The sequence below is a fragment of the Penaeus vannamei genome, chromosome 37 (assembly GCF_042767895.1).
Source record: "Penaeus vannamei isolate JL-2024 chromosome 37, ASM4276789v1, whole genome shotgun sequence".
Lineage (NCBI taxonomy): Eukaryota > Metazoa > Arthropoda > Malacostraca > Decapoda > Penaeidae > Penaeus > Penaeus vannamei.
In genome coordinates, this window is record NC_091585.1 from 14,563,794 (window position 1) to 14,577,857 (window position 14,064).

Below are 14,064 nucleotides of genomic sequence, written 5' to 3' on the forward strand. Positions count from 1 at the left end.
CTAGATTAGGCCTTTCGATGGCTCTAATGATCTTCTTTACCATATATCTTCGTTCACATACACGACTGCCCTTTTCCTGTTGGCAATCAGTCCTAGCATTTTATGGACCTTTTCATTTACTTGATTAGTTGGGCTTAGGTTCCTGTTTATGATTAGTTGAAGGTCTTTTTTCCTATCTGTTGTGTTTAATACTGCGTCTCCTTATCTGTACAGGTATAGTGGACGATTTCTACTTTCTCCGAACCTGCTTACATGGTAGTCATTGGTGTTGAATTCCATTTTCCAAGTACAACTCCAAAAGGAATCTCTCGGTCACTTTGGAGGCGTAGGAATGTAACTTCGTCTATCATCCTCTTTTGTATTTTCGTATCGTCTGCAAATTCTTCAGATAACTGAGAAAGAGAAAGAGATAGGATACCTGTAAGGAGTAAAAAAGAAAGAAAGAAAGAAAGGGAGAAAGAGAGAAGGAGAGGTAGCGAGAGAGAGAGAAAGAGAAAGAGAGAGGATACCTGTAAAGAGGAAAAAAGAAAGAAAGTGAGAAAGAAACTACCGGGACTTATATTTAAACATGATCGGCACCAAGACCGATCCTTGGTGCTACTCTGGTTATACTTGTCGCCGTGCAGAGTGCTTCCCTCTAAGTGCGGTGCTCATCTGTCTTTCGTGAAGAAAGTCTTTCGTCCATTCGAGGAGTTTGCCCATCGCTGTCTTTTAATTTCTATAATAGTCTTCTATAAGACACCTTACCAAATGTGTTTTAAAGTACACAAGTCCACCCAGCCGTTTCCTTCTAATATTATTTCAGAAACTGTCAAAAAACAGAGGAGGATCGCTACGCATGACCTTCCTTCCCTAAAACCAAATTGCTGATTTGATATCTTCGTGTTTTTTTTTTCTCAAATATTCCAACCCATTGTTTCGTATTCATCCTTTCTAACTTCTTACATATTACACTGGTTAACGAAATTGGTCTATAATTTAGAAGACTATTTGTCGCCGCTCTTATATAAGGGTATAGTGTAAAAGAGGTTATTAAGGCCAACTCTAGATGCTGTAGCTCAATATCTAGCACTGTTTGAGCAACAAACCTTCACGCTCACCAGGGCAAGTTGAGATCCATCATCAGTAAGGTGAAGTCCTTCACGGTGGAAAATTCAATATGAGTTTTCAGGCTTTTATATATACAGTATATATGAATATGAATATATAAATATATAATATATATATATATATATATATATATATATACATGTATACATACATATATATATATATATATATATATATATATATATATATATATATATAGTTATATAGTTATATACTCACACACGCACACGCGCGCCCGCAATGGCTTTCCAATAGTTTGTTAGTTTTCCTTGTCTTACTGAATTTTGGACGATAAATAATGTGATCACTACTTTTAATCTTACAGCTGAATTTTGAACTACTTGTGTAGTTAAGGAAGAGCGTTGGTTGATTTGTACATTTATCATATCCTTTTTAAAAACTAATTTCTCATCCCACTTGCTTTGCGTATATCAATATCTTCGTATTTTATAGCTTTCATGCACTACCTGTCAGTGTCTTCTGAACCTTTTCCAAAGGAGTTGCTTGTTTTCTATCTTTTTTTTTTTTTTTTTTTTTTTTTTTTGCATTTATCACTTTTGGACACACCCTGCTTCAGTTGTGAATATTAATATACTTTTTTTCTATTCCTTTTTTATTTTGAATATCGTATATCATGGTTCTCAATCGTCCAGGAGGGATTCCCAGTTTGTGCCATCAAAGAAATTTTAAGGCTTCTGTAATCACCTTTGTCACTGTACTTACACTTTCTTTCCTTACTTACGGTGACTTTTTCCTGTATCAGACAGTGATTTGGTATAATCACTACATGAACACATTTTCTTGGAGGAGGACAGCCTTTGAGATCCTTAATATCGTCTTTGAAAGTTAAGTCAAGAATAGACTGTGAATATTAGGTCTAGCATAGACTGTCCATTTATCCCTCTTACCTTGGTGTCACCTGTTGCATTTTGGAAAAGAAAGTACTTATTTATGGCCTAGTAATTCCACGATTCGTTATGAATATATATATATATATATATATATATATATATATATATATATATAGAGAGAGAGAGAGAGAGAGAGAGAGAGAGAGAGAGAGAGAGAGAGAGAGAGAGAGAGAGAGAGAGAGAGAGAGAGAGAGAGAGAGAGAGAGAGAGAGAGAGAGAGAGAGAGAGAGAGAGAGAGAGAGAGAGAGAGAGAGAGAGAGAGAGAGAGAGAGAGAGAGAGAGAGAGAGAGAGAGAGAGAGAGAGAGAGAGAGAGAGAGAGAGAGAGAGAGAGAGAGAGTGAGAGAGAGAGAGAGAGAGAATGAAAGAGAGAGAGAGTGAATGAAAGAGAGAGAGTGAAAGAAAGAGAGAGAGAGAGAGTGAATGAGAGAGAGAGAGAGAGATACATGTGCGCTTATGCATATATATAAGAACTATGTGTGTGTGTATGTGTGTAAGTATATATATATTTATATATATATATATATATATATATATATATATATATATATATATATATATATATATATATATATGTATGTATATGTATATGTATATATAAGTATATATATGTATATATACGTATATAGATATATCATATATACATATACATCATATATATATATGATATATACATACATACATTTATATATATATATATATATATATATATATATATATATATATATAAATATATATATACTTACTTACACACATACACACACATACACATACACATACACATACACACACATACATACATACACACATACATACATACATACATACATACATATATATATATATATATATATATATATATATATATATATATATATATATATATATGTGTGTGTGTGTGTGTGTGTGTGTGTGTGTGTGTGTGTGTGTGTGTGTGTGTGTGTGTGTGTGTGTGTGTGTATGTATGTGTATATATATATATATATATATATATATATATATATATATATATATATATATATATGTATGTATATATATAACAATATATAGTTACACACACCCACACACGAACACAACCACACACCCACACCCACCCACACACACACACACACACAGACACATACACACACACGTATATATTTATATATATATATATATATATATATATATATATATATATATATATATATATATATGTGTGTGTGTGTGTGTGTGTGTGTGTGTGTGTGTGTGTGTGTGTGTGTGTGTGTGTGTGTGTGCATATGTATATATGCATGTGTGCGTGCGCGTGTGTGTGTGTGTGTGTGTGTGTGTGTGTGTGCGTGTATGTGTGCGTGTATGTGTGTGTGTATGCGTGTGTGAGTAAAAGCAGTGAAGGGAAGAGCAGGCGACGCAGGGTCTGCACTCCCAAAGCAACATGGCGGAAAGGCATCCGGCATACCCGTGTGGTTTCTTGTTCGTCGCTGTTTCACCTCCAGCGTGTACGTTTGGAGCTATGTGTGTGCGTATGTGTATGCTCGTGTGCGAAGACATGCATATATCAGAGTTTAAATGTATTCATATCCATGTTGTACCCCATAATGCTGTACGCACTTTGTTCTGATGAAAAGTAAATATGAATTTTCACACTATATTTTCTTTCTCATTTACAGCTCAGGTAATCCGAGTGTGACGTAGGCTAATCCCGCATAAAACTACAGTGCAGCAATATTTTTCCCCTCTTTTAAATCTGAATTACAGAAAATTCTGCAACAATTTTTTTCTAATGTAATCAGGATTTGTTGCACAACGTAATACGCAAATTTAAAATATTTCCGTGATGTGGTATTTATATTTCAGCTTTAAAAGATTTACATCTGTCTGGGCTGTAGATGTATTGCATGGAAATTACGCCTTATTTTCTTTACTCAAAAGAAAATAATAATCACGGTGATTTTTAAGCCTACATTTGCCGTCAGTCAAGAGCGTGCGTGCCAACAAGCGTGTAACAATAAGGAGAATAATAGACATAAGGAGTATAAATGTAAATGTTGTAACACGTGCAGGGAGCATAAATATAAGTAGAATTTTAGGCTTAAAGAGTATGAGTATAAGTGCTATGATATGTATAAGTAGTTTAGAGGCAAGTCATGTAATAAGTATGAGCATGGTAAGTATAGAGCAGTGTTGTCCAAACATTTTGGCCTATTGTACCTTTTATTGCCTTCTTGTATTGTTACGTACCCCCTCCCCCGTCCACCATGGCTAAACAAACTGTCTTTTTTAGGATAATGCAAATAATATACCAATTATGAAAAGACTACATTGCAGGGATGTTGGCCAGTAAATTCGAATTTAATACACGAATAAATAAGATGATTTAATAACGTGATGTTTCTGTTTGTGTGTGTTCCTTGTTTGGTCACGTGCCCTTATGACCTATGTTGTGGACCCCAGGGCTGCGTGGAAGCCCAGTTTGGACAACGCTGGTATAGAGAATACAGATATACATTGTTTAATATAAGTATAGGTTATATAATATATGGACTAAGGGCAAAAAATAAATAAATAGATAGATAAATAAGCATGATAAGGTTTATTCATCTGATGAGTATTCTGCATATTTTCCACAGTCCTTATTTATCAATTCTATCATATTAATTTGTGCTTGTTGATGAATTAAAGAAGAAAAATATGTAATTGATAATTAAGGGGTGTAAATAGGGGAAAGATTAATTCCAAGAAGGAAAAAGGGGGGAAGCCAACGTGATAAATGAGGACAAGGCAAAGTAGAAATAAGAGAGGGAAGGAAGGAGGGAAAGAAGGAAGGAAGGAGAGAGAGAAAGAAGGAAGGAAAAAGGGAAATGAAGGGAGAAGGGAAGGAAGGAAGGAGGGAGACAGGGGGGGGGGGGGTGAGGAAAGAGGGAATGAATGAAGGAAGAAAGAAAGGAAGGAGGGAATTAAAGAAGGAAGGAGGGAGGGGGAGAAAGGAAGAAAGGAAGGAGGGAGGGGAAGAAAGAAAGGAAGAAAGGGAGAAGGGAAGAAAGGAAGGTAGGAGGAAAGGAAGGAAGGAAGGAGGGAGATAGGAAGGGAAGGAAAGGGGAATGAATGAAGAAAGAAAGGAAGGAAGGAGGGAATTAAAGAAGGAAGGAAGGAGGGGAAGAAAGAAGGAAGGAAAGAAGAAGGAAGAGAAGACAGTGAAGGCCACTAAACAAAAAGGAAAAGAGAAGAGGTGCAAGAACTGTGAAGAAGAAGAAGAAAGATGAGAGATATGTTATCGAAAGGGAATAATGGGAGAAAAGATAAAGAATTGATAAGAAAAATACAGATACTCCAAAAAAAGTGAAAATAGATAGATAGTAGAAGAAAGTTTGGTAAAATAATTGAATTAGGTGAATGTGGAAGGTTATGTAAAAAAGAAGTATTATTTAAAAACGGAATAATAAAATGGAAGATATAAAAAGGATAAATATACATATACATAATGATATGTACAATCGAATCACGGAAATGGAATAACAGATAAAAATAAAATCACATAAAGATTTAAAAAGGAGAATAAGAGAAATGTATTTATTTATCAACAGATCAAGTAATAACGGGTAATATTAAGAAATATAATGGGTTGAAAAATACGATAACTTGACTGAGAACAATTTGAAACTAAATATGGTTTCCTGGTATTATAAACTTTGTATTTTTAATTAATTAACTTACCGTCCCTCAATGAAGTAATGGGAGCTATTATTAAAATTCTCAAGTTGAAAAGTCATTAGATTATTTTTTTGTAGTAGATTCTTCCTAAATTTCGTTAGAAGAGTAGTTGTATATGGGTAATATGACATACCCGAGTTGCTAGAAAACATTTCATTAATAAGTAAAGAGCACGGCCGAATTTCGTAGGTAAAGTCATATCATCATTGTAACTATACACGTGATTCTCCCGTTGAGATATATGAAAAATGACACGTAATTACATACTAGCTTGAAAAGGTTGAGGAGCCTCTGTAATTATCGTTATTTCTACGGTTTATCAACTTTTGCCGTTGTAATTCCCGCCAAAACCTAGTCTTGTTCCGTTTTTTTTCTCTTTGGCATAAATAATCTAAACCATTTTCTGTTGTTTTTCAAAATTTTCCCTCGTTTTCTTTTCCTTTTTTGTATTTCATCATTTGCTTCCGTTTTTCTCTTCCATTTTCCTGATTTTCCATCGTTTCCTTTTACATTTTTTTAAATCTTTTTTTTATCTTTTCATCATTTGCTTCCGTTTTTCTCTTCCATTTTCCTGATTTTCCATCGTTTCCTTTTCCATTTTATTCTTTTTCTTTTTTTAACCTTTTCATCATTTACTTCCGTTTTTCTCTTCAATTTTCCTGATTTTCCATCGTTTCCTTTTCCATTTTTTTTTTAATCTTTTCATCATTTACTTCCGTTTTTCTCTTCAATTTTCCTGATTTTCCATCGTTTCCTTTTCCATTTTTTTCTTTTTCTTTTTTTAACCTTTTCATCATTTACTTCCGTTTTTCTCTTCAATTTTCCTGATTTTCCATCGTTTCCTTTTCCTTTTTTTTATCTTTTCATCATTTGCTTCCGTTTTTCTCTTCCATTTTCCTGATTTTCCATCGTTTCCTTTTCCTTTTTTTTTTTTCTTTTTTATCTTTTCATCATTTGCTTCCGTTTTTCTCTTCCATTTTCCTGATTTTCCAGATTCCATAATTTCCAGTGAAGTATATGGTTTCGTTTCCAATGGCTCGCAAGATGAAAATGAAGATTACGATTTTGATAATGAGTGAAAAGTGATTTGCGAATGACTGGAAAGATTATTGTTGTTACTATCATTGTAATTATATCCATGTATCATTCCCATCATCATTATTATCATCAATATCATTGATATTAACATCACTATTTTTATCATCATCATTATTATTATTGATATTAACATCACTCTTTTCATCATTATCATCAATATCATTGTTATCGTTATCATCATTTTTATTATCATTTCATTGTCATTATCACCTCTCTTATCCCTGTTATAGTTATCATCGCTCAGATAATAATAATGTTCTTATCATCCTCAGTTATAATAATAATGTTATCATCGCTCAGTCATAATAATAATGTTCTTATCATCCTCAATTATGAAAATAATGTTCTTATCCTCAATTACTCTCAATCCCCTCAGAACGGCATATGTTGATCCTGTTGCCAAGCCGCCGCCCTCCTCACGTGCTGTAATATATTGCCCACTTATGGCTTAAACTTCACTGTCACTATATAGCTCTGTAACCCTATAAGGCGCGGGTTATCGCCCTTGCGGTTAGACCCATTGGCTAGACCTAGGAGTGCTATCTGGGGTACGAGAGCCAGGCACGTTGCCCCGGGGCTGTACAACCCAGCTGGTCGCTTTTTGTTATTGCAATATACACTGATTAATGACGTCTATTTATTGCCTTCCGCTTTGTTTAGTCTTGTGTTGACGTGCACTGCTGAGGAATCAAGTAATGGATATGTATATTAAGTGTTTTGAGATAAAAGACGTAATGGTATTGACGGGCCGGTATTTTCCTTGCCGGGACGCAAATCCATCCAGTCTTGGTATTAGCTAGAGAAAGGGGTAATTTCTGATAGCCAGTAATGACCATGCTAACCCACTAAAGAGATTGGTCGCTTAGGGCCAGAATAGCTCCATAGCCTTCATGATATGACCGATCTTGATCAGACGCATAAACACAGTCAAGTTTTACAGACAATGCTCTTACACGCTATATCGGTTACTTTCTTAGTTTTTGCTCCTATTCCAGTTACCACTATTATTGTGGTCAAGAGCATAGGAGTGTAATAGCATCACCTATACGGTCGGTCAACCAAACAAAAACATTACACAGCTATGCACACGCGTACTTCACTGGTGGGCAACAACAACAAGAGTCAGCTGTGAGGACAATGGCGGCGTATTATAAATCTCTCGACTCGGCAGCGAAAACCAGATATAACGAAAAGTTCCGGTGTTCCAAGGGTACAAAAAGCTTATCAGATCCATATTCCTTATTGGATGGTTGGTCACACAGCGCCACAGGATGGCCTGATATTTCTTTCGCTAACATTTATCTGTACCTTATTCAAACGCCGGTGTTTACGCACAAGAAGAATTAAAGGCCTATAAATCTCTGGAAGCGTACAAGTTAGTACTCTTTGGCGTTTATAACCCTGGTTCGTAGTTGTATGATTAATTTTTTATCTGAACTAGTGAAATTCATACTTGCTCGCTCTTTGCCTTTTAAGCCTGTTTTTTTTTCTCAAAGCAGAGGTTTTATCCATATTTTTTTCGGACGTTAATGCCAGACTTTCCTAAAAGGTTATATTTACATTCACACGCAATAATCATCGTAAGTCTGGTTTTATTAATTGAATTCCATGAAAAGATTCAAGCAAGTTGTTTAGGTGGAGGAGTAGCAGCCATTAGATTAATCATCTTGTTTATTCCCATTTAATGTTTTTCAACCTTTGTTCAGGAAAAGTAAAAAAAAAAAATTAAACTGAAAAAGAAGGGGGGGGAGAAAGAGATAGATAGATAGATAGATAGATAGAAATAGAGGGATGGAGAGAGAGAGAGAGAGAGAGAGAGAGAGAGAGAGAGAGAGAGAGAGAGAGAGAGAGAGAGAGAGAGAGAGAGAGAGAGAGAGAGAGAGAGAGTGAAAGAAAACACTCCCTAGTAACCATTCAATCACCCACAAAATCTACCATCACCCAAGCCGAGGCCTGATCAAACAACATCCCCAAAGAAGAATTATGACGGTATAACATAACAGTTTAAACAAAATATATCTTTATGGAAAAGCTATTCCACAAACGCTTTCACTCTCAGGCGCAGGATCAAAGTTGTTGCGATTGACAGCCAAGCTTCCTCCTCTCAGGGTCTTTCGGCAGACTTTTAAAACACTCATTGAACTTTTATTGCTGTCTATTTGCACTTGTGATAATAATGCACCTCTTACCGTGTCAAAATTTTGTGAAAACGGATGAAGAAAGGATGCAAATTTCATAGAAATCGAGAAAAAGAGACGATGTGCGCGACAGTACTTAATAACGGGGTTCCCGGGATTTTGTTGTGTTTGCCCACCAGTTTCTCCGACTGATCACGGGACAGCTCGAGTGACGTCACGATGACCGGCTCTATAGTTTACAGAAATTAGATTAAATATGTATATTAGCAGTATGGTATACCTCTCTTCATCCCAGGCTCGCAGGAGTACGGTTTGTAAAGTAACCAAATATCCTTTGTCCATTGCATAAGTAGTGCGTCCCTATAAGTCCTTGGTTACCGCAGTTTATCCGGTGCGATGTAGGGGGATCCCTATAATGTATGAGGAAGGTGTGGCAAACACATACTTATTATACCATTTATCATTTAAATCTACTTACATTATGATAAGTTTAGGATTTGTTCTCGGTCACTGCAAGATCCATTGATCGCAAAGGCTGGCCAAACGCGTAGGACGGCGAGACTGTCAGTATGTACTATAGTACATAAGGACTCTCCTAGGGCGTCCTCGACGCTTCTCGGGCAGCGCCGGTTGGCTGAGGTCAGCAGTTCTGACAACGAACAGCCTAGGGGCTGAAATATAATTCGCACCCTTATGGTCGAGTCACAGTACGCCTATATCGCCCTGCAGGACTCCGACAGGAGCTCTCCTATCGCGTTGTTTTCGCGCTGGTTAGACACATGACACTGCACGTGAGCGACACTGATGTTGGCCCTTGGCAATGCCGTTGAAAACATTGTGGTAAAGAGAAGTTCAGAAATTCATCAGCAAGTGAGCGGCCCTTTTGCAATGAAGCTGGAACGCCGCACACCGCACGCGCGCCGATATGATGAAGGAGCCCGATCTTCGTCAGCGGGCGAGGGCTGAGAGATCGCCTTCCCTCCGAACTGCCGCGGAGGAACACTGAGCGAGCCACGATATATCAGCTGGGTGTTCTTTAACCAGCATATTCGACTTTAACTTGTATGAGGTTCCTTGCACGCCTATGAGATAGGTTCAGCTAAAGATTCTTTTCGCCATTGACATTTCCTCACACATGGGATGCAGTAATGGTATATGTTATTCCAAAATTCCTTTCCAAGACTGATTAGATAAGGAACTTTTAAATCAATCCTTCTGTGTTATTTAAAGCGATCTATATCAGTGATAGCTAAATTGAATATGTATTAAAAGTTAGAAAATGTCTTGGTAAAACGTATTAATGATAATGAATTCAGAATGAAAACTGTAATGGATTCGATTATTTTTTTTTTTTTACATTTCGATACTAAATCTAAATTTTCACCCGGAAAAAAATCACGTCATACTGATGAATACTAATCAAATTTTCAGTAATTGTTATGTACCAAGAATTATTCTAAGAAACGAAAGAGAATCACATTATTACCTTTTCTCTGGGGAGAGGGGGAGGGGGGGGTGTATGAGACACTGATGATACTGAAGTGTCTGTTTACACGGAGAACGACAGAAATACATGAAACCCATTGATGTTAGAGAGAGAGAGAAAGAGAGAGAGAGAGGAGAGAAAGGGTGGAAGAGAGAGAGAGAGAGGGGGGAGAAAGAGAGAGAGAGAGGGGGGAGAAAGAGAGAGAGAGGGGGGGAGAAAGAGAGAGAGGGAGTGGGGGAGAGAAAGAGAGAGAAAGGGAGGGAGAGAAACAGAAAGAGAGAGAGAAAGTGAGAGGGAGGGGAGAAAGAGAGGAAGAGAGAGAGAGAGAGAGAGAGAGGGGGGGGGAAGAGAGAGAGGGAGGAGAAACAGAAAGAGAGAGAGCGAGCGAGAGAGAGAGAGAGAGAAAGGGGGAGGGTGAAGAGAGAGAGAAAAAGTGAGAGAGAGGGGGGAGGAGAGGGAGAGAGAGGGGGTGAGAAAGAGATAGATAGAGAGGGAGAGGGGAGGGGGGGAAAGAGAGGGAGAAAGAGAGAGAGAGAGAGTAGATAACTGATGCTGGATACTAAAGCAGATGTTAACGCTCAGGAGAACATAAGGGAGCCGGCAATGTATTTTCAGTGGGATTCCAACGCAATACCAGGGGAGTAATGTTGCTTGTATATTCTCCTAATTAATTTCGTATTAATTGTAATCATCATTTGCAAATATTCGCACAAAATATTTTGAACTATCGCTATTGTGACAATATCCACTGTATATGGCATATGGTACTTCAGTCCGTATAGATTTTTTTTTTAATTCTTGTCTAATTTTAAGCCTTGTGTAGAGACCGTATAATTAATACTCCATTCTTAAAAAGTGTAAATCACCGAAAAAATTGTGCTCTCAGTAATTGTACTTTGATAACCGATACTTCATTGCTACCATTAATTCATTTGATGCATTTGTACTGTATTGATATTTACTAATCAACTGCATTCATACAGGTGGCCAAAACAAAAAAAAAATAAGTTTACCATCTAAAATACCCGTTTTCTTTGACAGACGTTCCAGCAACGCCATCTATTGGTTGAGCGAGGTAGTACTCCCCGAGACTCACTGGTTCTGTCAACAAGATTCTTCAGTCAACAAATATGGCGACAAGTGAGTGCGGCTATACATGGAGCTCTCCGTAAATTTTGCTGTAATGTTTAATGATTAGAGTTCATATCATGATGTTTCATATCACATAGGAAATATAAGTATAGTGTGGTGATATATAGTGAGTGAAAGCATAGTTGTGATAGTGTGAGTGGATTTACCGACTGAAAATGCAGTGGTAGAATTACTTGGAAGATTTGCAGACGAGGAGTTAAACGCTCGTTGCTGTAAGTATTTTTGCATTTTATTGTTACATTTAACCTTAAACACGTCGTGATTCATTGAGAACAGATTCAAACCGTAGCGAAACAAATAACGAAAGTTGTACGTGTATATGCGAAGATGACATTAAGGAATAAAGCTGTATGAAGAGCGAAGCGAGAAGAGTGTTGTATAACATCCCTATGGCCCGAGTCACTATAACGGGGTCCCTGGTCCTCACTTGGAGGCCTATCAGGCTACCTGGCCTTTGCCTGTCATTTATAGACTTGCACACGGGCGAAACTAAACCGAGATTGCGTATATAATGCTATGACAGCCTTGATTTTGTGCTCAGTATAGCATCCTTAGGCATTCCTCAATCGTTATCCTTATCGCTCTCCTTTCTCACCGCCACTCCTTTTCTTCAAACTTTCTTTAATCTTCTTGCATCGGATCGAGGGTACGAATATGGTACACTCCCGGGTATGGGCCCAGGGTGTCTGTCGGATATGTATCTCATACGTGCCTGTATTTTTCCTATGTGTTTAGGTGGGTGTTGTACCCCAGGCGCTTGGAGGTGTTGCCCTGTGTCAGGTGTAGATGAATTAGGTGGCAATGTTCAGCCAGGTGCAACTGAGGCTGAGGTGGTCCAGCTGTTTGTGTGCAAGGTGTGCTGCACCCTAGGAGCCCCAGGGTCTGCACCTTTTCTGTCTTAATTGATGATTATCTTTTAAGTTTGCCTTTCGTGGTTATCTGTGTGGGCCTGAGTTATCAGGGTCTCTCATTACTTTTCATTTGATATGTTTAGGTTACGGTTATTTATCCATTATTCATGTCCATGTGTGTGGGTCTTTCTTATCAGAACATGCATTTTCCTTTTTTTATTTGCTATTATATTTATTTATTTCTTGTTATGGTATTGAATACGGTTCTGTTTTTTTTCTAAATATCATTATTATTATTGTTGTTATTATTAATACTCTAGTTATTATTACTATCATTATTATTGTTTTTGCTGTTTTATCATTATTGTTATTATCATTATTATGATTATTATCATTATTATGATTATTATTGTTATTATCATTATTATGATTATCATTGTTATTAACATTATTGTTGTTATTATTATTACTTTTACTATTACTATAGCTAATAATATATATTATTGTTATTATTATTTACTATCACTCACTTTTATCATTATTACCATTACAATCATCATATTCATCATCTTCAACCATCTTATGATATTGTTATTGATATTGATTTAGATTATTATTGTTGTTATTATTTTTTTAGATATTTATTATTATTGTTATTATTATTATTATTGTTATTATTATTATTATTATTATTATTATTATTATTATTATTATTATTATTATTAACATTATTATTAACATTGTTATTATCATGATTGTTATTATATTATTATTATTATTATTATTATATTATTTTTATTATATTATTATTTTTATTATTATTATTATTTTATTATTATTATAATAAGAATGATTATCTTTCTCATTATTGTTATTATTATTATTATCATTTTCATTATCATTATCATTATTATCATTATTCATTATCATTGTTATCTTTATCATTATTTTTTTTTTATTATTGTTATTGTTGTTATTAATAGTAGTAGTTGTTGTAGTAGTAGTACTGTTACTTCTACTTCTATTACTACTATTAGTATTAGTATTAAAGTTATTTAAAAAATTGTAATGTAATATTATTATCATAATGATCATCATTATTATTTTTTTGTTGTTGTTTATTATATTATTATTATTGTTGTTGTTATTTGTTATCATCATACCCATCATTATTATTATCATTATTGTTATTATTATAATTGTTATTATTATTAATGTTATTATTATTATTATTATTATGATGATGATGATAATAATGATAATAATTTATTATTATGGTGATGATTATGAATATGATGATGATAATTTTTATCATCATTATTATTATTGTCATTATTATTATTATTGTTAATATTATTATTATTATTATTGTTATCATTATTATTATTATTATTATTATTATTATTATTATTATTATTATTATTATTATTACTAGTAGTAGTAGTAGTAGTAGTAGTAGTAGTAGTAGTAGTAGTTATTGTTATGATGGCAGTGGTAAAGATATTTGATTTTTTTTTTTTATACTTTTATTATTGTTGTTATTTTTATTGCTGTTTTCATTGTTGTTATTGTTTTCTTTTTTTTCTCTCTTTTCTTTTATATTATTGCTATTGCTAGTGTCATTATT